The 26,153-nt window shown below is 40.2% G+C and overlaps 1 pseudogene; it reads left to right on the forward strand.

Annotated features, from left to right (window-relative positions):
- Positions 1-26,007, forward strand: part of LOC102846266 — a 113,032-nt pseudogene extending 87,025 nt beyond the window's left edge.
- Positions 26,008-26,153: the final 146 nt, after the last annotated feature.

Here is a 26,153-nt window from a genome sequence, read left to right on the forward strand (position 1 = left end):
CAGATGTAACGATCTGATTCCTATGCATACCATCAGGTTAAATACATGTGCATAATCTGCATTTTTTTCTTTCTTGTAAAATGTATTTGCAATGAATAAGTCATTGGTGGTGCAAAATTCAATCATTCTATCTCCAGCTTCATTTCTGTCAGCAAGTCCGTGTTTTCCAACTACTGATTCTTCTTCTCTGCTCCCAACTTTTGCATTCCAGTCACCCATTATTATAAATACATCTTGATTGCATGTTCTATTGATCTCCAACTGTAAAATTTGGTAGAAATCATCTCTTTCTTCTTCTTTGGCTCTAGTTGTTGGTGCATGTATCTGAGTGATAGTGGTATTCACCGGACTTCCTTGTAAGGGTATGGATAGTATCCTGTCACTCACAATGTTGTACCTCAAGACGGATCTAGAAATTAATTTTTTAACTATGAAAGCAACTACATTTTTTCCCGCCTTTTCATCTCCAGAGTAATATATCATATGATCATCTGACTCAAAATGCCCCATGCCGGTCCATCTCCTCTCTCCAATGCCTCCTATGTCAATATTTATGTTTTCCATTTCTTTCTTAACAATATCTAATTTTTCTACATTAATGGTTCTCACATTCCATGTTCCAATCACTAGTGTCTGCTTACAACTGTTCCTCTTTCTTTGTATTTCCATACTTGAAAGTTCTACCTCAGTTGTCCTCTCTGTTAGTCTATGTGTGTTCCGTTGTACATAGAGTTTTCAGAGGCTATTTCAGAAGTGGATGGCCAATCCTTCTTCCTAGTCTGTCTTAATCTGAATGTTTAGATTTAGAGGAGTATCTAACAGAAAAGCAATTTATAGAACAGTGAAAGATAAATCCCTCACTGTGGAGTTAACTATTAGTTACAGTGTTGTCCGTGCCCTTGACCCAGTATCTTGACCCACTTATTTCCCAATTCTACCCTCCACCAGGATACCCATTCACTTCTACTGAATCCCTTCAGCATTTATCTTCTATTGCCCAACCCTTGATCTGACATCTTGCATCTGAAGCTTTCTTGGCTTCTGTGATTCCGAACACATCAGAAACTCAACTCAAGCTAATGTATGCACATCTCTATTTTTTTGCTGCATTAGCCATATGGAAGCAACTCAAGTGCCTATCAACAAATGAGTGGATAGAAAAACTATGGTACATGCACACAGTAGACAACTATGCAGCTTTGAAAAACAATGAAATAGTAAAACATTACACAACATGGGCCTTCGGAACATTATGCTAAGTGAAATAGCTCAATCATAAAAGAACAAATACTGCATCACATCATTGTTATAGAGTAGGACAGACATGGGGAGGTTGGGAAAGCAAGGGGGAAAGAGTAAATATATGATGCATTAGACCAGATGAGGGGAAGAACTGTCTGAAAGGACTATATGATCATGCATTATATGTATAAGAACAATCTGGAATAAGGTGTGGATTGTGGAGTGGGCTGGAGGAGAGGGTGGGAGAGTAAATGTGCAGTAATGAATACAAAACTTTAAGAAGAAATGAAACACATATTTTCTAGAAAACGAAATCAGAAAGCATATTGCAATGAGCAAATCTGCTGCAAAGAATTTCTTAAAAGTGCTAAGGAACAAGGATATTATTCCCTCAAAGGCTGAACATGCACCTCACATACATGGTATTTTCAATTACTGCAATGCCTGTGTAAGTTATACAATGGGCAAGACGTAGGAAAGTAAAATTATTCCAGGGAATGCAAAAGGTCAGAGGGGAAAATGGAAGACCCTCAATGAGGTGGATTGACACATTTACTGTAAAATGAAATTAAGCACAGCAGAGATTGTGCTGACAGCACAGGAGGACAAGGTCTTGATTTGTTGTACCTAGGGTCACTATGCGTTAAAGTCAACTTGATGGCACCAAACAATAAAAACAAGAATTGATGCCTTTGAACTGTGATGTTAGAGGAGAATATTGACTATCACATGGCCTCGAAAATAAGAAACATACCTGTCTGGGGAGAAGCACAATGCTCCTTTGAGGCAAATTGATCTCACAAATTTTGTGCATATTCTCAGTTGTCCCTGGTTAAGGATATCATGCTTGGAAAAGTAGAAGGTCCATGAATGAAAAAATCCTCACAAAGATGGGTTGACACAGTGACTCTAACAACAGGCTGATGCACAGCAGGGATAATGAGATGTTGCACACTGGAGAAGTATTTTATCGCATTGTTCACAGAGTCTCTGTGAGTTGCTAAAACTGACTTAACATCACTTAACAGTAAGAAGAAATTAAAAAGCTTCCCTTCCTCCAAAGTCTTCACTCTGTGACTATACCAGTAGTTCAATTTTTCCTTTATCTTTTCAGAAATGAAAGTTGAAGAAAGATTTTGTTTCATGACAACTGCTTTCCCATTTAAGATTTTCAGTGATATTTGGGAGCTGGAAAAAACTTGTGAAGTGATCGATATGTGTCTTTGTCGCACTCTCCCTTCTCTGTCCTCTTGTTTCTCTTTGTGGAATCCTGGATCTTTAGGCTTTTTTACCAAAGATGTTCTCCCAGCTGCAGGAAAGGATACATTCATTATACTACAGTGTGAAAGGCTGACAGGGTTTCATGTGCCACATTCTCTGGAGACAGTCACATTTCAGAAAGGAACAAAGAGTTCAGTTTGGGAGTCTGATACACGTGGATTTGAATCTTAGCCTGCCTATGAGTTATGTAATATCTGGCAAGTAATCTAACCTCTCTAAGCTTCAACTTCCTCATCTCTAAAAAGGGAATAATACCTCAGAGGCTTGTAATGAGGATTGAAAAAATTTGAGAATGTGTCTAACACAGTGCCTGGCACATAGTAGGTGCCTGTTAAATGTTTATTTCCTTTCACTTTGATGGTAGGATTCATGAATCAGCAAGGCAGGAGTGAAAGTTCCTTGGGATGCTGTTTTCTTGGAAATCTCTTATTAGCAAATGTCATCTTGCTGCTTGCTCTTCATAAATTATACAAGGCATTGTTGGGGACCTCCTCAACCTTTCCCCAGTAATTTATGTGAATACATACGTACACACACACATAAACACAACACTCTCTCTCTCTCTCTCTCTGTCTCTTTCTCTCTCTCTCTCTCTCTTTCACACACACACACACACACACACACACACACACTTTCCAGAACCTATTGTTGTGAGCTGTAGGTATTTCTTGTAGAAAGATTATAACTGTATTTCAAGTCTAACTTCTTGTCAACCCTGGTCTACAACCCTGAATCCTCCGCCCATATGTGAAGGCTAAGCTCAGAAGTAGTAAATGTTTGGATTCTGCTAGAATTTTGGAAGAACCTGCTCCCTCTTGACTTTTCTTTTGGCATTGAAATGTAGCTCCCCTGAATGAAAAACTAGATGCTGTTCCTGAGGAGGGTGGCTGAAATGCAAATACATTTCAGAATTCATGTCTTTGTTCCAATGCATTAAAAAAAGGTATCTGCTATTATAGAACAATGCCAAGCCATTAATTATCAAGCTTTCAAGGAAGCTTTGTGCAAACGCTTCACTTTCATTATCTGTCTTTGTCATCCTTGGAAAACATCCCATTAGACTTTATACTAACGCAGAGAAACCAGACTGACAGTGGAAACTGAGGTGCTTAATTGCTATTACCTTTAAAAGTTTGAAGTGCACTTTTCCCCCAGAATTGTTTTAGGAAAAAGAAGCTTGGAATTTTAAGGACTAGTTTGGGTGAGCTGAGGACTGGGATGGATCTGGCTGTTGTATCAAAATTCTTCTGATATTACAGATCTTGCCCAGTTAGAGTCTGATTTCCCCTTGACTAGGATTAAATCACCAGCCTGGAGCTTCACTCTACATTGAGCTGGGGTCAAAGGCTAGCTGGCTGGTCAACCTCATTAAGTCACATGGTCTCTCAAACCTTCAGCTTCTTCAGTAAAATCAGACCATATGCGTGGTAAAATAAAGCATCTGTGGAGAAGGGGATGATACTTCAATAAATTGATTGACACAATGGCTTCAAACATAGTAACAAATGAAGAGCGGGAGCTATGGGTCAGAAGCGACACAATGGCACTTAACAACTATCAGAGAGTCCAATGAAGAGTTAAGAAATGCAACCTCCCAGTGAAAGAGGGGGAGACTCACAATGAAGTAGAATAGCATGGTACTACCACAATGGATTTGAGCATAAACTCATGAGGATGGTGCGGGATAGGAAAAAGTTCAGCGCTGTTGTTCACAGAATCACTGAGTTGTCGTCAACTTGATGACACCACAACAGCAACAATGCAACTAAATGCACATGGTCCAGAAGAGCTATGTCGATGAAATCAAATTTAAATGGATATCAACAAAAGAGAAGACATAGAGGACATACCGTGTGTGTGTGTGTGTGTGTGTGTGTGTGTAAGGTCTAGCCTTTGAAACAAGTATAAACTGTAAATATTCCAACACATTTGCATAGTTATCCTAGAATGAGGTGGTAGGTATGAACCTCAACATCTGAGCTAGGCTAAGGTGCCACTACCTGGTCTGGTAATGTTGTTGTTAACTAAAAGAACTCACAAAGACCCCATGACTAACAGAGCAGGGTAAGCTCCCTTCAAATGTCATGTCCATAGCCCAGGGTTTGATGAGTTAATTCAAAACAAGTCAAGGCACCAAATGCCTTGTGGAGTAAACAAGAAGAAATGCATTTTTGAGACATGTTTTCTGGGGTGTTTCTTTTCTTTTTTTTTTATAATAATCAAAGTCGTCTTTGTTGGCTGATGAACACAAGCCGTCCTCATCCATTTCCTAAAATAATCCATTCTAAATTATGACGGGCTTTCAGGAGCCTGGCGGACGGCGAGGCCCAATCTGCTGCCCAGTCTCACTTTTCTGTCCTGGTCATCTCCGACAAGTCTCATGCGTGACCGGTCAGGAGACGGATGATTCCAGTCCACACATTTTTCGGATGAGCTTCATTTTATTTTTAATTTCCCCACAAATGCGCGCCAGGCGCAGATTTCGTCAGTTACAGACATAGCCCTCTAATCTGTGCCGCCCTTCCGTAGCTCATGCTACCAAATGAATTAAGGTCCAGTTACATATAAAAGTGATTATGATCAGCAAAATGTCTCGAAAAAGGGCAACTTGTTGAGGCACTGACACTCCTTTACGGCCATGATGGGGTCATACAATAAAAAAGACCCCATCTACAACCTTCTAGAAGCTTCAGATTTCATAACTCAGGAGACTTCAGCCTCATAGAACAGAGTAAGAAATTGCTTATTTGGTGAAATTGTTTTCTGTCTCATCTGATATTTTTTTTAATTTTTCTTTCTTTTTTTTTTTTTAGGATTGACCTCAGCATTTTGAGGGCTTCCCTATTTCTCAGCACTATAGGCAACTGGCTTTTGTGTGAGTAGGTGATTTCTTACAAATCCTGATGTTTAAGGGACAAGACTGTCTTCCTTGAGACTCTTGTCAGGCTCATCTGGGCATTTCTCAGGATTATTCCAGTCAGGGTTGACTCTCCACTTTCCCCTCAGAGAGCAGTAATACAGTACTTGGCCCAATGTGAGCCCTGCACAGTCAGATTCATATGGCTAAATCAGGAGGGGAGAATAAAGGAGAACAGAAAAGACATTCTTCTGGCCTCCAAAGACAATAGTCTAATTCAAGGGAGACAAATTACTCCCATAGACTCATTTACTTAAAGCAAACTATCAGTTTAATAAGTTAAAGAGATCCTTAACTCGTATAAGATTGAAGGAACAGGGAACATTGAAACAGAACAAAAATGTTGAATGAATTATCTAAGTTTTGCCACTTAAGAAGTGTGTGGTTTTGTGTAATTCACTGCCCCTTTTCTGGGCATCGGTTCCCACAAAGGTAAAATCTGCGCTATGGTTGGGCTTCTCTGACACTGAAAGAGCTAGGAAAAGCAAGGACACCTTGCTCATCTCCACTGAGGTTTCTAGAATAAGTACCTCAAAAGCAGAGCCAGGCTGATCCTGAGGGGACACCTCTGTCCCACCCCGCTGGGGCTGCCACTAGGAATTTTCCCAATGGGCTGTGCACTCTCCAGATCCTTTGATATGGTTCTTGTCAGGGTTGAACCAGCTTTACAGAAAGTCCAGCAAAATGTCCAGCGAACATGTCCAGATCGCCAGAGTTTGAGGGGTGATGTGAGTGGCGCAAGGCATGCTGCCCCCACTGGCAGAAGCTTGTTAAGCCGGCCCCTCCGCCACCCGCCAAGCTGGGGCCCAACTGCCCTCTGGAACTAGCTAACCTTGGTACTCACCCAACTTGAGAATCTTTTGAGCTCTTCCTGTCGCCATGCCCCACCCCATCCCATTCCACCCTCGCCTCTTTTTTTCTCCTCCCTGGCAGCCACTCTGTTTTCAGATGTTTACCCAGAGTCAGAACCTCAGTGGCCCTCATGAGGTCTTGAACCAGGAGATGAGTGTGTCCTCAAAGAGAGAGTCCTGGGCTAGCTTCTGGTGTGATCCAAATGGATGACCCCTGTCTCTCCCTGAGTCCTGATGGATTCTCTCAGTGTGTCTTCTCCCCTGTGTGTTTTCCCTGGTTGACGGTGGTTCGTATCTGGCTTGCAAAAGAAATGTCATTAATCCTGGATTAGCCCAAGTCAGATGCCTCTTTTGGGAATCCTGGTATCATCTGTGCTCAGAAGGCCCCATCTCAGTGGTCTCAGTTTGACCACGACATCCGGATTTTGTAACATTTTATAACTGTTCCCCCAACCCTGATTCCATCCTTCAGAGCTCTGAGGACATGTAACTGAACCCTGCTCCAGTTCCTCTCCCCCTCTGGGGTGGACTCGTGTCACCTGCCGCCCTGGCATCATCATGCAGGCATGCACTGTCACACTCCCAACCGGAATGTCAGCTTGCTGTTTGAGATTCACACCGACACTTGGTCCCCAGAGGGCTCCTCCAGGAGCCAGGGCAGCCTGCGCTTGGGAACACATAAAAGCACAGGAGTCCCCTCGCTTTTTGGCAGCACTTCAAGCACTAGCCCAATGAAGAGATCTTGACAGCATACTTGTAAACTCCACAGGCCCCAAGGGCTCAAACACCACTGATATTTATGCTCTCAGGGTGGAGAGCCAAAATAGTTGGGTTGTTATTCAGACATGGGTCTCTTAGTCAGGGCCAGCATTGCTGACACCTGTTAATTGGCATTTGAAAGAACAGAGGGGAGGAGGGACCCTTTGGAGCTGCTGCCAACCTGTACCTGATCAGCGGGGAGCCCAGTTAGCCTCTGGCCCACCCAGCTGGTAAGAGATTCCCTGGGGGTTGGGGAGGTGGTGATGAGCAAGTGAGTGATTGTTGTTGCCATAAAGGATCATCAGAGAAGAAAAGAGGAAGGAGGGTGTGAAGAAGAGTCAGAAACCAGGAGGGAAAGAAGAAACAGAGAGAGTGGGTATTTTTAGACTTGCTAGCACAGACTTTTGTGCTTATAGCTCCTTGATCTCTGTTTCTGCAGCACTAGGTCTGCCGACACAGCTTGGTGTTTATGTTCCTTGTTCACTTCCCTCCTCAGCCTAGAGGTTGCATCTTTCTTTAACATCAACTCCGGAACCACGTCCTCCAAAGAGCCTTCTTTGAAGACCCCAGACCTCCCCAGACCCCAATCTAGCTTTTCTTCCTTGAAATAACTCGTCTTGTTTGCTTGGTTTTCTAATATTTATTCAAATGGTTGTTTTTGGACATAGACCCTAATTCAACATTTTTGGCAAGTACAGTTCAGTGACACTGGTTACATTTTCCATGTTGTGCAACCATTCTCATCCTCCTCTTCTGACTTGTTCCTCCCCCATTAACATAAGAGCATTGCCTCCTATGCTTCCTCTCTAACCATGAAAATATTATGGGTTTGAGGCACACTTTAATCTTTAAACTGACACTAATGGATTTGGGCCTGATGAATGAGAAAGAATCTCAATTATGATCTCAAAAGAAATGAGCATTTGGGCAGAGATTACAAGTTTTCTTCATTTGGCTTTGTTGTCAATTTGATCCCATGTATACACAGTTCATTCCAAGAGCACAATGCTAAGATCATATGGTTCTTGTTATTTGTTTTGTTAACGGGGTAAATTACATTGATTATTTTTCTTATGTTGAACCATCCTTGCATACCTGTTAGGAATCCCACTTGGTCTTGATGGATTTTTTTTTTCTGGGCTTTTGGATTCTATCGGCTAGGATTTTATTAAGGATTTTTGCCTCTATATTTATGAGAGGTAGAGGATCTCTTTGTTTGATGGGTGGAGGCAGGGCAGGTTGGGGAGGTGTGGGGATCCTGTCTGTGGGTAAAAGTATATGAACTTTGTAGGTAAACCAGTGTAGAGGTTTTTTTTTAAAAAAATGAATTGCAAGAAATAACAAAAGTAGGGGGAGATAAAGGGCACAATCCTTAAGGCAGACATTCTTAACTAGTTTTACTGGGTTTTCAGAAGACTTCAGGGATTATTTTTGGTTTGAGGCTTAAGGTTTTAAGATTATTTTAGGCAATAGTTTCATCCAGCCTCATGGCTCCAGAAAGTTTTGATTCCATGGATTTTTATATAGCCTTCTTCATTTCCCCCTTTTGATCATAGAATCTTTGATCAAAGATTCACTGATAATGAGGAAAAATGTTCAGTAAAGGTAGCTGGGCAACATCCGGTTTTTTCTAGTATCATGACAAAAGAGATACTTACCTTTTTTATCATGGTTTGAATGAAAATCTACAAAGAAATTTATTTTTAGCTTACTCATTTCTACATATTTATCTCCTTATTTCCACTCACTTAATTTCTTAATGCATATGTAGACATTTTGCACAGAGAAAATCAGTCACATATTCATTCTCCTCCTCCACCTTCTCTGGAAATCTTATTCTAACACATAGATAAACTCCTAAACATACTTTTGTGCATAACATGTATTCTCTGCCCAATTGTTCACTCCTTTTGAGGTCATAACTGAGACTTTTTCTGATCCATAATGCCCAACCCCATTAATGTCAGTTTAAATATTAAAATGCATCTGGCCAAATCCATGATATTTTAAATTGCTTCATATACAGCTGAACAATGAATAAGGAAGTCTGAGAAGAATTGATACCTTTGGAATGTGGTCTGGTGGAGAGTCCTGAATGTTCCATGAACTGCTGAAAGAACAAACAATTGGAGATATTGGAGATAATGCAGTCAGGGTGCTCCTAAGAAGCTAAGCATGAAACTTCATCTACCATACTTTGAGCATATTGTCCGGAGGCAGAAATTCTCTGGAAAAGGCATCATGCTCAGAAAATCAGACCACTAAAAGAGAGGTAAGACTCTCAACAAGATGAATTGACAGAGTGACTGCAATAATGCTCTTGAACATGGTGAAGATTGTGAAGAGGGTGCTGGATAAGACAAGGTTTCAATTTGTTGGTCATAGGGTCACCTATCAATTGTAGTCGACTTGATAGCACCTAACACTAAGAGTGCCCAGACACTCCTAAACGAAGAACTGTACTTGTTATCCAAAAGCTGATGGAACAGTTTTCTCCTACTGCACATTCTTTACACTGCTAGCACTATATGGCTCAACTTGTCCTCAGTAAAGTCTCTGATCTGGCAACATAAAGCTTTGAAACTGCTAACAGGGCTCTTCAAGACTCTTTCTCTGCTGACAACCTAAGGTTTTTATTGTCTGCTGTTTGAACTTAGGTGAGACTACATTTAAATTTCTTGGTTAAAACCTAAGTGTCCATCAATGTATGAATAGATAAACAAAATGTGGTACAGATATACAATAGTGAGTCCATAGGGAGCGGCAGTGCTATTTCAAAGTCCTTGCTCTCTGGTGGTCACTGGGAGAAAGATGGACAATCTCCTCCTATTCAATCTATAGCCTCACAAGTCTGACAGAGATTCCCTTAGAAACTCAATGGCGTTTCAGCTCTGAGTCATCCTTCCAACTCAATAGCAATGAGAAGAGAATATTCAATGTGACACCACTACTCAGCCATAAGAACAAAATAAAATAGTAATACATTATACAATATGGATTTATAGCGAAGATTGTTACAAAACAAGGTTCAGGTCTTGGCTCATAGGGTTGCTATGAGTTGGTACTTAACCACAACAACAATATGGATGTAGCTTAAAGACATTATGTTAAATGAATGTTAATCAAAAAACATATAAATATTGTAACACCTCACTTATATAAAAAGAAAAGAATAGATAATGGTACATGTTGTTGTTGTTGTTATTGTTGTGGTGGTTGTTGTTGTTATGTGCTGTCAAGTAGGTTGCAACTCATAGCGACCCTATGTACAAGAGCCCTAAACCCTGTTCTATCCTGTGCCAATCTTCTGGGCTAAACTGCCTTAAATTTCAAACAAAAAATATTCCATTAAGAATACCTCAATCAAACAAGAGTTTAGCTTAAAGAATGTCTGCATTGAGCATATTGCTTTTTTATGAAATATTTATCTAAGATCAAATTGACAACAGTAATTCTAGAGAGTAAATAACAAATTTAGGTGGCTGAGGGTTTATATTCATAGAGGAGGAACAATTCTTAAAAGGAGAACAAGAATGGTTACCCAGCCTGAAGAAAGCCATAAATGTCACTGAATTGTCTATGTATATATTGTTTAATTGATTTTTGTTCTATATGCTCAACAACAACAAAAAATAAATGATACTTTAAAAATAGCTTTTATGTTTATAGAACATGTTCTCAAAGTCTTTACTCATAAACTGGCTTGTGCTTCCAAAGTTAGCTTATAACATAGTTATTTGAATCTGGAATTCCATAGAAATAAATAAATGAACAAATTTATTTATTCATCCATTCAACAAATGTATCTTGGGTACCTTCTACATTGTCAGCACTGTTCTCAACACTGGAAATTTACAAAGAATGAAGTTTATACAAACCCTTATATCATGTTAGAAAGATATAGGCAACCCATAAATAAATTAAAAATATGATATATCAGAAAATCTATGGGTGCCATAGTGCTATTGGTTGTTATTTTTATGTGCCATTGGGTCCCTTGCAATTCATAGTGACCCTGTGTACAACAGCCCTAAACTCTGCTCTGTCCTGTGCCAACTTTATGTTTCTGACAAACCTACCCCCATTACTCTAGTCACTGAATCAATTTATCTCATCAAGGGTCTTCCTCTCTTGCACTGTCGCTCCACCCTTCCAAACAGTCCCTCTCCAAGGACTTGTCCCTCCTTGAAACATGCCCAAAGTATGTCAGATGAAGCTTCAGAATCCTTGTCTCCAAGGAACAGCCTGTTCTCACCCTCTCTAGGATGAACTTGTTTGTTCTCTTACCAGTCTTTGGTACATTCAATACACTTTTCCAGCACCACAGCTCAAAGGCATCAATTCTCCTTCTATCATCCCTAGTCATTGTCCAGCTTTTTGACACATAGCAAGTAATTGCAAAGATTATGGCCTGGACCAGGCACACATTTGTCTCCAGATTGACACCATTGCTCTGTTGTTGGTAAGAAGTCATAAAGTTGTACAACAGAATGAATCCCTACTCAATTCCGCACCAGTCTCACAATTTCTGATGTGCTTTTATTCATTGTTGAAGTGGTCGTGTCAGCTCATCTTGTTGAGGATCATCCTTTTGACCTGCTGTTTTTCCAAGCATGATGTCCTTTTCCAGAGACATGAAATGAAATCTCACCATTTTACTTCTAAGGAGCACTCTGGCTGCATTTCTAAGATAGATTCACTTGCTCTTTCAGCTATCCATGGTATAGTCAATACTGTTCACTAAAATCACAATTCAAAGGCATCAATTCTTTATTGTTCTTCCTTCCTCATTGCCCAACATTCTCATGCACATGAAACAATTGAAAATACCATAGCTTAAGTCAGTCACCTTTAGTCCTTAAAGTCACATCCTTCTTCTTTGGCACTTTAAAGAAGTCTTGAAAGCACATATGCTCAATGCAATTCAATGTTTCATTTCTTGATTGTAACTTCCATGTGTGTTGATTATGGGTGCTGGTGAAATGAGATCCTTGACAACTTTAACATTTTTTCTATTTGTCATGGTGTTGTTTGTTGATGACAAGCAGCTATTCACATGGGCTTTGCCTGATACAGTGCATATTAATCGAATGTACTACATCAGTGGACAGAGGTAGTAAGATACTATTAGCAGTCAAAACAAGATCAGGAACTTTGTAGGGAATTATCCTCATACACAAGTTCAACAAACTTAAAATGTTTAAAGCATTGAGGTAGCCCAAATATGACCTTGAGTATGTCCCTTCTGAATTTGGAGACAATGTAAAGCATAGATTTGATTATTTATTTTATGTTGTGTTGTTAGGTGCGTAGAATAAATCATCAGATCTATTCAACACTCTTTCAATCTGCAGCCTCTTCTGAATCCAATGTAATCTTTATGTTGGCAGCCAAGTGCTTTAACCATTTTGCCCCTACTCTCAATTAATTATCTTTAGCTCTTTACTAATGATGTTATTGTTAGGATCTGTTGGGTAGACTACCACTCACAGCGACGCTATGAATAATGGATCTAAATTTTGTTATACCATGTTCCATCTTCATCATCTCTGATATACTTGAGCCCATTGTTACAATCACTGTGTCAATCCATCTTGTTGAAAGTCATCTTTGGAGAAGCTCAACATCAGCAGTAAAAACCAGGTCAGGGATTGATAGTGGAATAGACTCATCAGTTACTCATATACAAGCTCAAATTGAAACTGAAGAAAATGAAAACAAGTCCATAAGAACCAAAGTATGACCTTGGGTCTATCCAAGCTGAATTTAAAAATAATCTCCAGAATAGATTTGAGTCAGTTGAACACTAATGATCAAAGACCTGATGAGCTGTAGGATGGCATCAAAGATATCATCCATGAAGAAAGAAAAAGGTCCTTACATAGATAGGTAAGGGGAAAAGGAAAAACCAAAATGGATGCCAGAAGATATTATAAAAATTGCACTAGAATGTTGAGAAATCAAAACAATGAAGAATTATTGGTGTAAAAGAGATGAAAAGCAGATTTGCTAATGTAGTTTATAGTTAACTGACACTCTTTAGAAGTTTATAGTTAACATGGCACTGTCTAAACTGAAGCATTTTAAGGATACTTACAAGGACTATAATAGTTAGGCAGAAAACTTGGGAAGGCCGATGTCCTTAAAGACAAATCAAAACACAGATGGGAAAAGTACAGTCATGTATTTAGATGGAGAAACAAACAGCTCTCTTTTTCTCAAATCTGAATGATTGCCTACTCATGACCTATTTATTTTAAGGCCATTCTGGGTTCAGAAATGACTCAGTTCCCACTTACTCTACTCATTCTACTTTCATCCCACTCAGCCCTCAAAAGATATTTTATAAAAATTCGTGTACAGACTCGAAGAGCTGAACTGAGACAGAGAATTTTGTTAACATAAGAGCATTTTTTTTTAATTTTTAAAACCATTCAATAGCTGTTACAATAGAGCATCACACTGGACAAAACACTCTGAATAGAATGACAAGGACATATTGTTATGGTTATTGCTCCTCTTCCTCCCTAATGTCCCCAGCCACAATGATACAATGGTTACCAAAGCAAAGTGATCACATGATGACAAGAAGAGAAGTTAAGCCATCAACCATGAACAAAAATGAAAGTTCACTCACTTTGTTGTTTCAAAATTTGAATAGTTTTTGCATGCCTTCCTCCATTATTTATTTCCATTCATTCATTGTTGCATTTTTCCCCATGCCCACCCCTTCGCTCTTCTCTTTGAAAAGTAAAAGAAAAATTCTTTCATTGTTTTACAATCTCTCCCCCCAAGTCCACTCCACTATGCAGCCTTCATTCTAGATTCCTCTCATGACAATATTACCTAATCACATATCCCTTTTAAACAGTCCTCTCCCTCATCTGTTTCAAAGCAGTACACATAATTTATCCCATCTTTCTCAGTCTCCTCCCAACCCCAATGTCAGTCCTGTTTTACCACAAGGGCACTATGCTGTATATGTCCTTTTCTGACTGAGATCTTTTGCTCAGCATAATAGGACAGAGCTTTAAAAGCATTTGTCAACAGCTTCAGTTTGCTTGGCTCCACAGTCAACACCCTTGGTACCAGCAGCCAGGAAATCAAAAGATGAATTGCACTGGGAAAGTCTTCTATCAGGGACCTCCCCAGAGTACTGAACAGCAACGATGTTAGTCTGGAGACTAAGCTGTGCCTGATCCAGGCCATAGTCTTTCAGTTACTTATTCTGCATCACAGAGCTGGAAAATGACTAGGGATTAAAAGGAGAATTGATGTCTTTGACCTATAGTGCTGGAGAAGAGTATTAAATACACCGTGGATTGCTAAAAGAACAAATAGGTTTATCCTAGAGAGGGTGAAATGAGGCTGTACCTTAGAGGCAAGGATTTGAAGCTCCCTCTGATATTCTCTGGGCATGTTGCAAGGAGGAACTGGAAGGAACATCATGTTTGGGAATGTGGAGGGACAGCACGGGAGAGGAAGAACCCCGATGAGGTGAAGTGACTCAGTGACTGAGGGAATGGGGGTAGATGTGTCAGAGACAATAAGGTAGGCACAGAATAGAGCAGGGTTCAGAGCTGTTGTACATAGTGTCGCTATTGATTTTCACATGATTTGATGACACATAACAATAATAACAGTCTTATATACCTATGTTTGCATTTCTTCCAAATTTTGGTTTGTTCAGTACAGCTAGATGACTAATAACCACCTTTAGATAGTGCTTTTCTCAACCCCTTACATTCCTCTAACTGATCCCATAAATTGCTTGATTTTCACATTAGTATACATGCATCTACTGGCAGGTTTTGAACAAACCATAAGAGTATTGAAAATCAGAGAGCCAGAACAAGTATTGAACTTTTTATCCCAACTAAAAGGGTTAGGACATTAGCAGGGTGTGGACACCTTTCACAGCTTAACCAAGAATCACCATGTCGTTGATCCCCATTTGGTTGGATTAGGAGCCAAACACCTACATGTAAGCTCCACTCTGTCTTTCACTAGCTAGATGAGTAAGTTACCTGATGTTTTTTCAGTCAAATTCCTTATCTCTCAAAGGGGATTAGTAAATATATCCTTCTTACTTCACAGGGTAGTTGTTGGCTCAAATGGCAGAGGGTGGTGATTTCAGCTTGTAAATTGTAAAGTAAGTGCAAGAAAGTGTTTCTATGTACACTTGATCATTTCAAGTGAACTTACCTTATCTTCCAAATTGGACTTTAGAATTCTAGAAAGGGGAAGTTACAAGCGGTGCATCTTTGCAATGCCTGGTAGATTGACATACACCTATTGACACAATACATCTTTGCTGAATAAATAAATGAAACAACTGGAATTGTTGGCATGAAAAGAAAGCAAAGATAACTTTAATGCAATATGTCTATAAGAGCATATGTAAAATAATTTCTATACTTATTGAAGATCTACTATATTAAAAATTCTCTGTCAAGTATTGAACATAGGATGAGTAAGATATGGTTTGTGCTTTTAGGAAATAAAGTTGGATAAGCTGTTCAAAGAGCTAAGATGAAAGTCTGTCATGAACCAAAGGAATACACGGAAAGGCTCAACAAATTCTATCCTATAGAAAATTGGTTGTAATCAAGAAAAGAAGGAAGAACTTTGCAAAAAAGTCAAATCTATTCTAAAAAGACAATGAGTACTCACCGCTAGGGGACCCAAAAGATAGGAAGGTCTATGGAAAGGGGTTAACATGAATAAAAAAGAGTAAAGGTCAAAGACATACGTGGTTTGTAGGGTCAGAGAACAGGGAGCAAAGGGAGGGGTTGTCAGAGAGAGAGGCAAAACTAGAAAAGAAAGTCTCCAATTCTTGATTTCTAAGAAGATGGATTATTCCTTGGATTTTCTGTCTCCCACTTCATTCTCTTCACCCTTAGTGAAGTAAAGTGGCTTCACAGTGATTAACAAATTTAAAAAATACTGGGGCCTGATCTGTTTGGTCCTGGCTGTCTTCCTCTCAGGAATGTCTGCTCCGTGCCACAACCCACATTCTTGCAATGGTGTAGAAAAGTCTAGATAATTCAGAGGACCAGTTGGTGAGCCCATTTAGCTCCCACTCCAAACAATGTTCTCTAATTTAGCCTTTATCAGTAATAAAGACAATACCACAGTCTTGTTTACCCCTTTTGCTATATTTCACAATGTGACTACAGCTCATACGGACAAGACTGATGCCAAACATCAGAAGCCCTGCCAGAAAGATGGGACCAGTCGCAGAAGCTCTGCCAGGGCATACAAAACTCTGCCAGACCCTTTGAATCATGTGGACCTGGTGGTCCACACTACAGTGAGTTCAGAACCTGCAAAGCAAACCAACGCCTGCAGTCTGTGGAAAAACAAATATGGTTCTGGCTGTTAAGTGAACTGAGACCCAGGCTTTGCTTTGCCTCTAATCATCCCCATGATTTGGGGCAAGAAACAGACTTTCTAGGCCTCAAGTCCTCATATGTAGCTGAAGAAAAAAAGTCTCAAAGGTTCTCTCAAATAGCATAGCCTTTAAATATATTAGCCAATTATAATTAAGCAAAGGAAGAAATTTTTTGCAATGAGGCAGGTTGAACACTGGAGCTGATCATGGAATATCTTCATGGAAATACTCAGGGAAGGTCTTTATGGATATCTTGAAGACTCATCAGAATCAGTATCCATTCTCGAAGATATGGTTGGTTTCACAGCAAATTTAGAAGAATGAATTAATTTCCACAAGCCAAGTGCTTCATGATGGGAATTCTGTGAACTCTCTCATTTCATTTTCATGTGATTAAGTATGAGATTAATATTGTTTTCATTCTCATTTTCTAGACAATCGACCTATGGCTCATAATTCCCCAAGAAGTCTACAAGCAGTAAGAGTCAATGAACCTAGGCAGGATGATGCTCTAGATGCACTCCCAGCCCTCCACTGCCCAACCTCTGTGATGTGGCGCAGGCCCAGCGCTGCTCCCAGACACCCATCATGGTCCACCGTGGCCCAGTTTGCAGCTTCTCTGACACGTGCAAAGGCAGGTGCTTGGCTAGTGTGAGAAACCAAACTCTGTTGGCTCCTTCTTAGCTCTGTGCCCTCATTTTGACATTCAGGGGCGAGAAGCACTTGTTTGGCAATTAATTATGTGCTGTTTGTGACATCTCAGGTATTGATGTCTTTATTATTGTTCAGTTTCTCTTTGTTGATGAGTTTTCTTCTCCAAGAATATCGGCTGGAATGTGTATGTGTGTTCATTCATACTTACTATTTCAGGCATTGTTCTAGGTGTTTTGATAGTGTTATTTCATTATACCCACAATAGTCCTGCAAAGTATTGTTAGGTGCCACGGAACCAGGACCAACTCACTGCATTCTTACTTTGCACAACAGAGTGACACTCTGCCCCATTCTGTGCCATCTCCCCAGTGGCTGCTGTGCTGGGTTCAGTGTCAAACCCTTTCCTTAAGGGACTTCTTTCCTTTGCCTATCTTTTAGTTTTCCAAAACATGATGTTTTTCTCCAGGGACTGGACCTTTCTCATAACACACCCAAATTAGACGAGTCAAAGTCTCATTATCCTTGAGAGCTCTTAAGAAGAACTCTGGCTGTACTTTTTCCAGGACAGATCTGCTAATTCTTTTAGCACTCCATAGTACTTCAGATATTCTTTGTTAACACCACAATCCAAATGCATCAATTCTTTGCTATTCTTTTTTTTAATATCATATCTTTATTGGCAAACTTTATTCTTTTTCTATATATACAAGTTTCTTTACAAAGTTTGTGTACATTGTTTTTCACACTTGATCTCTCCCATTTCCTTCATCACTCTCCATGCATCAAATTGTACAACTCTATGATTAACACCACTCCTCCACCCCTCCTCATGCACCCTACCCCTCCTCGAATCCTCATACTCATTCTACAATAAAGGTCTTATACAGTATTTGTCATTATGGGACTGAGTGTGTTCACTTAGCATAACACTTTCTTTATTCATTGCCCAACCTCTAGATTACAAAGCACCTGAAAAAACTATGGCTTGGAACAGATTCATCTTTGCCTCAAAGGTCAAACTCATATTCGTTGCTATCAAGTTGGAATGAACTCTTAGGTGACCCTCCAGCAGGTTTTGGGAGGCTGTAAATCACACGGGAGAACATTGCTCATTTTCTCCCCACGAGTCATAGCTGAATTTGAACCACCAGAGATACACCACCTTTGGGTTAGCAGGGCAGCTCCCTTTGGACTATGCCACCAAAACTCCCTAGTCCTTAAAGTACATACTTTCTTCTCAATTTACAGCTGGAGTTTCTGAAGGACACAACTCAAGATATTATGATACTGCCCATAGCATACAAACATCTGAAGTTTATACTAAGTCCTCAACTAATAGGCTTATGGTGGCTTAGCTGTACTGCAATCTCAAATGCACACAGTTTGAACCTACCAGCTGCTCTGTAGGAGAAGGATGGACAGTCTCTCTCGTGTGATTTACTGCCTCTGATAACCTGCTATAGGTCAGTTCCTACTCTGTGGGACACAGCAGTAAATGACTATTACTGGCAAAAGATTCGGTTCAAAGATTCCTTTGATCAGATCCTTCCATAGCATTCTGTTTATTCTCTATTTAGCTCTGTTTTCTTTATTTTTAAAAACTAAAACCTCACGGTTCTCAAGTCCATTATGACTCATAGCAACCCTCTTTCTATTGGGTTCATGAGGCTCTGAATCTCAACAGAAGAAAACTGCCTGTCTTTCTCTGGAAGAAACATTGGTGACTAGAGTCCGTGGATGGTGCTAATGTTAACACACTCAGTTGCTAATTAATAGGTTGTAAGTTTGAATCTCCCCAGAGACACTTCAAAGCTTAGAAATCTAGTTCCAAATTACTGTCATTGAAAACCCTCTGGAACCCAGTTCTACCTGACACACAAGGGGTCAACATGAGGCGAAATAGATTCTGGGGTCAACTCCACAGCAGCTGGTTTAGGTTTTGGTGTCTGAGATGCTGACTCGATAAAAATAATAAGATGCTGACTGAAAACTGAACAAGTCACATGGAGGGGTGTGAGCTGTTTTAAAATACCTGTTTAATAAGCCCTGAGAAGTTACAGAATCCTCTCAAACTGGGGTAGAAAAGTATATCACTCACAATTGTTGTTGTTGTTGTTGTTGTTGTTGTTGTGTTAGGTGCTGTCAAGTAGAGTACGACTCATAGCGACCCTATGAACAAAATATCTGAACCCTGTTCTGTCCTGCACTGTCATCACACTTCCAAACACACAAAAGTCCACTGCAGCAGTCACTGTGTCAATCCACCTAGTTAAGGGTCTTCCTCTCTTTCATCCATCCTTCACAGCACCATGTCTCCCAGGGAATAGCCTCTCCTAACAACATCACAAAAGTATGGAAGGTGAAGTCTCCTCATTCTTGCTTCCAAAGAACACTCTGGCTGCACCCTCTCCAAGCAATATCTGTTCATTCTTTTGACCGTCCATGGGATATTCAGTGCTCTTCTCCAACACCACAGCTCAAAGGCATCAATTCTTTTTCTGTCATCTTATTCACTTTCTAGCTCTCAGATGCAGAGCAAGTAATTGGAAAGTCTATGGCCTGAATCAGACACACCTTAGTCTTTAAACTGACATCATTACTCCTCAATAATTTGGAGAGGTCTGTAACTACAGATTTTCCAAGTACAATGTGTCTCTTTATCTCCTGACTGCTTGCACTAGATGTGTTAATTGTGGATCCAAACAAGATGAAGCTGTTGACACTTTCAATCTCCTCTATACCCATCATGGCACTGCCTATTGGTCGAGTGGTAAGAATCTTTGTTTTCTTGACATTAAGACGCAATCCGTACTGAAGGCAACATTCCATGATCTTAATGCCACTTGCAATAGCTTTATATTTATCGGTCAATACAATAGCATATTACTTTGCTTCTTGATGCTCTAGCTGATGCATTTGTTCATGACCTTTGGGCCTGTTAGAATTCTTCTTGTGTTTTTGTTCTCTTTCCCTTTAATTTATTGCTTTTCTTGGTATTTGAACATAGAAATAGAGAATGACATAATATGTAGCATGGGCACTGCGTGGATTTCTAATACAGAGATTTCTTGGAAAAAAATATTGCTGTTGTTGGGTGCTGTTGAATTAACCTGAATCCTAGCAAGCTTGTGCACGACATAATGAGGAGCTGTCTGCACCTGGACCATCCTCAAACTCTCTGCTGTGCTTCAGCCCATTATTCCAGTTACTGTGTTAATCCATCTCCTTGAAACTCTTCCTCTTTTCTTACCCCCTACTGTTCCAATCATAATGTCTTCTCCAGGACTGGCCTTTCATGGCCACATTCTCAAAATATATGAGGTGAAGTCTCTCCATTCTTGCTTCCAAGGAGTGCTTGGCTTCACTTCATCCAATAAATCTGTGTCTTCATTTGGCAGTCCGTAGCATAGCCAATGTTCTTCGCCAAGACCACAGTTTAAAGGAATTCATCTTTAATATTCTTTATTAACAGTCTAACTTTCACATGCGCATGAAGCAATAAAAACACCATGACTTAGGTCACACACACACCTTAATCTTTGAAGTGGCATCCTTACTCTATAGCACTTTAAGAATTATGTAAAACTTGAGAGGGAGGAGATTCAGGGGATGAAATAAAAGCAAAAACAAACATAAAAACCCTTCCTCCCTGGCATCTTGACTCTCTTATGGGACATTCAAACTAGGGCTGACAACTTTTACTTTTGCAATCTGCCAGTGGGTGCTTTGTTTTTCCCAGTGGGTTTGTTTTTCCTGTTTTGGGTTTGAACATGGCAATTTAAGCTCACACTGGTCTTTGCAAACCAACTGAAGTGGACCAAGGCCTACTCCACAGCCTGCAGTGACAAGAGTAGAAGGGTGCACAAACTGGAACCAGGCACAGTTGCAAACTGAGGTTAATTTATCCTATGTGGTCCCTGCCTCTTGCATCCTGACTGAAAATTATGAAAAAAAAAATAAATTTTTTGTTAATGAGATTTAATGAAACTATTTAGTTGTGTTAACACTACTAAACATCAGCTTTTTGCTACTTCACTGTCACCCTTCCTTTGGTGAACACTCTGCTCCAAAGTTAAGAGCCTGTAATATCTCAAACTCAAGTGAGGGCATGCTTCCTTCCACTTGATTTGTAACATGTTCCTATATAAAGGGTAGAATTTTGCAACTGTGAACAATACCAGGAATATACATTTCTCTATAAATCTTAAGTCCTGGGGCCTGAGCTGTAACTCCATAGCCCTGTCATGTACTAGATTCAAGCATACAGTCTCCTTCCCATTCAGGTTTGGGCTCTTGAGAACAAGTGATACAGGTAGACACCTGGATCTAATCAGCAACCACCCAGCAACAAGGGCTGTGAGGATCCTGGGCTTCAGTTCTCTGGTGGGAGAACTATCACACAGCGCATCGTGATACAACATTCAGTGTGCAGGTCTTGCTCTGGCTTGTGTGGATAAATCATGAATACATGGAAGGCACCTGAAGAAAGGTGATACTCTCACATTCTCACAGCCCAAGTGGGAGCTATGCTATAAATTCCACAGCAACACAGTTCATAATAATGAGAGCTAGCATGGCAATCTCCAAATTCCCTGTGGTGCAGAGCAAATGCAGACCACCCGTGTTAAAAAGCAAAGGCAGACAAGTAATACAAACAAGAAACTCACAGAGAAGGAAGCATGAAGAGGTGCTGAGCATATGAACTAATAATCACCAGGGCTATTGGGAGAATGCACCTGACAGGATATTTTATCTGTTGTATGCCCATAAGTGGACATCAGTGTCAGACACAGTCAGTCAAAGGCTCACATGTTGAACAATGGGCAAGGTATGACAGGCTAGTGAGAGGTTTTCATTGGTCCAATTATTTTAGAAAACAACTGGCATGATTCAGTCAAATTGAACGTGCATATTCTCTATGGATCCAGTAGTCCTCTCTCAGAGTGAGGCGAAACTCATATAGGTAGACATCAGCCATGTACATGGATATTTGGAGTGAGGTTATTTGTTAAAATAAAGTGCCAATTCCAGTTTCTGCAGATAATAGTCCAATTTTGGCATCATGGTTATACCACTATCATTCAAATATAAGCACCAACAACCAGAGCCAAAGAATTAATGTGGGGGGGATTAAATGGAAAGAATATGCTGTAAAAAATATGTAGGTTTCATTAAAAAATTAATAAAAACTTTAATAAAAGAAGCGGAAATAGATGATTTCTACCAACCTTTGCAGTCAGAAATCTATTGAACATGCAACAAGGGTGCACTAATTATATTAAGTAACTGAAATGCAAAAGTTAGGAACAGGGAAGAAGGATCAGTAGTCAGAAAACATGGGCTTGGTGACAGATAAGAGCCTGGAGATAAAATGATGTAAGTTTGTACAGTCAATGATTTATTCATTGCAAATACCTTTTAAAAGAAACACAAATTGTGACTATATACATGGACCTCATTTGATGATCTGAACAGGAATCAGATTGACTACATCTGTGGAAAGAATCATTAGAGAAGCTCAAAGTCACCTGTGAAAACTAGGCCAGGTACTGATTATGGAACAGACCATCAACTAATCATATGCTAGTTCAAATTGTAGATAAAGAAAATTAAATCAAATCCACAAGAACCAAAATTTGACCTTGAATACAACCCACCTAAATTAAAAAAACAAACAAACAAACAAAAACTCTCAGGAACAGGTTTGATGCCTTGGACACTAAAGAGTGAAGACCAGATGAGCTGTGTGAGGGTATAAGATATATTATCCACGAAGAATGCAGAAGATCATGACAAAAACAAAGGAGGAAGAAAAGACCATTATGGATGTAAGAGCAGATTCTGAATATTGCACTAGAGCACCAAGAAGCCAAAGCAAAGGGAAGAAATCAAGAAGTTAAGGAGTTGAACAGAATATTTCAAAAGGGCAGCTTAGGAAGACAAAGCAAAGTATTGTAGAGAAATGTGCAAAGAGCTGGAGGTAGACAATCAAAAGGGATGAACTTGTTTGGGATTTCTTAAGCTGAAAGAACTGAAGAACAAATTTAAGCCTCAAGTTCCAATACTTAAGGAAGAATCTTACCTGCAATCCCAAAGGCACACAGTTGGAATCCACAAGTTGCTCTGCATGAGAATATCAATCTCCCCCTGCCTCTGAAAACTAGCTGGAGGGTCAGCTATGGGTCAGTTTTGACTTGATACTACACCATAAAAACAATATAGGAGCTCTGGTGGCCTACTGGGAAGAAGCTGTGCTGCAATCCCAAAGGCCCATGGTTCGAGGCTACCAGCTGCTTAGCTGGAAAAGGATGGGCAATCTCCTCCCTTGCAATTAGATGCCTCTGAAAACAGTCCACAGGGTCAGCTGTGGTTCTGTTCTGATTCTACAGTACACAATAACAACGACAACATTGGCAGAATACTGAATGACCCAGGAAGCATCAAAAGAAGATGGAAGGAGTACACAGAGTTACTGTACCAAAAAGAATTGGATGACACGAAAGAATTTCATGGAACAACATATGACCAAGAGGAAATAGTGATAAAGGAGGAAGTTCAACTGCTCTGAATTGGCAAAAAGCAAAGCACCACAAATTGATGGAATACCAAACAGATGTCACCATGGCCATAGTCACCAGACTGTGCCAAGAAATTTGGAGGACGACATCACAACCAGCTGACTGGAAAAGATCTACATTCAAAAAAAGGTGACCCAATAGAGTGTGAAAATTATCAAACAATCTCACTAATAGCACATGAAAGCAAATACCTGCTGAATATCACCCAAAAATAATTGGAAGAGTACACTGATGGTGAAATACCAGAAGTACAACAAGCCAGGTTTAGAAGAGGCTGGGGCACAAGTGGTACCAGAGTAAATGTCAGATGGATCTTGGCTTAAAGCAGAGAGTACCAGAGGGATGTCTATCTGAGTTTCTTTGACTATGCAAATAAATTTGACTGCATGGATCACAACAAACTGTGGCTAACCTTGAGAAGAATAGGAATCCCAGAACACCTGATTGTGCTTAAGTGAATCTTGTACTTGCATTAGGAGGTAGTCATCAGAACAGAGCAAGGAAACACTGCATTGTTCAAAATCAGGAAAAGAGTGCATCAAGGATGCATTTTATCTCCACACCTTTTAAGTCTATGTGTAGAGCAGATCATCTGGAAGGCTAGACTATATGAGGAGGCATGTGACATCAGGATTGAAGGAAAACTCATCAACAACCTGAGTTATGCAGACAACACAACCTTACTTGCTGAAATTGAGGAGAGTTTGAAGCATTTGCTGCAGTCAACGACTGTAGTCTTCAATATGGACCAAAGCTCAATATCAAGAAAACGAAGACTTTTACCACTGGACCAATTAACAGCATCATGATAGATAGGGAAGAGATTGAAATTGTTAACAATTTCAGCTTATTTAGTTCCACAATCAACATTCTTGCCACCATCAGGCAAGAAACAAACAAACAAAAAAAAACCCCTAATTGTATTAGAAAAATATGCTGTCAGGAACCTCTCCAGAGTGCTAAAGAGCAATGTTATCAGTCTAGAAACGAAGGTGCACCTGAACTAGGCCATGATATTTGCAATTGTGTGTTATGCAGCAGAGAAATGGACCATGACTAAGGATGATATAAGAAGAATTTATACATTTGAGTTGTGGTGCTGGAGACTACTGAACATACCATGTACTTCCAAGAGAATGAATAGATCTGTCCTGCAGAGGATGAAGCCAAACTGTTTCTTGGAGGCAAGAATTTTGAGGCTCCGTCTCACATATTTTAGGCATGTTGCCAGGGGAGACCAGTCCTTGGAGCAGGACATAAAGCTTGGGAGAGTGGAGCCAGGACAGCACAGGAGAAGAAGATCCAGGATGAGATGGATTAACTCAGTGACTGGAAAACTAGGATTAGGTCTATCAGAGAATATTGGCTCAGAATAAGGAAGAATTCAGAGCTACTGTATATAGGATTGCTCTTGATATTCTCCCACAGCTCATCTAGCCTTTGTTCATTATTGTTCAAGGCCTTCAATCTGTTCCTGAGATGGTTATTTTTCATTTAGGTAGGATAAACTCAAGATCAAATTTAGTTCAATTTAGAGAAACATTTTATCCAGAAAAGCAGATGAAATACTCTTCTCATTACAGAAGTAACCAATTACGTGTTGGTTCCCAGCTACCCTCACCCTTTGGTACCTGTGATTTGGTATATGAGTCAAAGTGTCACCACCTTTGCCTGTACAGAACATCCTCGTTGTACTTTCTCTAGAACAGATTTGTTTGTTCTTTCAGCAGCCCACAGGGTATTCCATATTCTTCACCAATAAATATTGCAGTTCAAAGGCATAGACTCTTCTCTGGTCATCCTTATTCATTGTGCCACTTTAGATGCTTAGAAAGCAATTGAAAAATGCCATGGCTTGCTCTTTCTGACTCCAGTCACCTCAAGGAGAGGGGGTGCTGCCACATCTGCCCACCTGCAATGGATGGTCGTGCGTAACTGTCTGAGATTCCTGATCAAGAGGAACAAGCATCCTGTAGCACTAGCCCAACAACCTCAAAGCCTACAACTACTTCTACTACAAAGGGCTAATCCACCCCAAGACCATAGGCATGGAGCTAGCTGCTGACACAAGGGGGCTGTGAAGGTGATGAAGCAGAAATCAGGCCAGAGGGATCTAGTCACTTACTACATGCGGACCACAGTTCACAAGAATGTCCAGGGCATGCTCAGTAGCATCCACACATGATCCGCAAGAACAAGTATAAGGCAGATCTGCACATGGCCACCACCCACCGGGCCAGTGTTATCCTGCACAGCCAGAAACTGCCTGTGATGGTCAAGAGGAAGCGTACCACCCCGCCAAGAGAGCTTGAGCACCTGTTGCCCCAGTGAAAAAGATAGCTCATCTCTACCAGAGGAGAAAGAAGGAAAGAAGGAAGGAAGGAAAGAAGGAAGGAAGGAAGGAAGGAAGGAAGGAAGGAAGGAAGGAAGGAAGGAAGGAAGGAAGGGCAAGAAAACAAGAAAGCAAGAGAGAGAGA

This window comes from Elephantulus edwardii, unplaced genomic scaffold, assembly GCF_000299155.1.
Source record: "Elephantulus edwardii isolate Elephantulus edwardi_28Jun2011 unplaced genomic scaffold, EleEdw1.0 scaffold00079, whole genome shotgun sequence".
Lineage (NCBI taxonomy): Eukaryota > Metazoa > Chordata > Mammalia > Macroscelidea > Macroscelididae > Elephantulus > Elephantulus edwardii.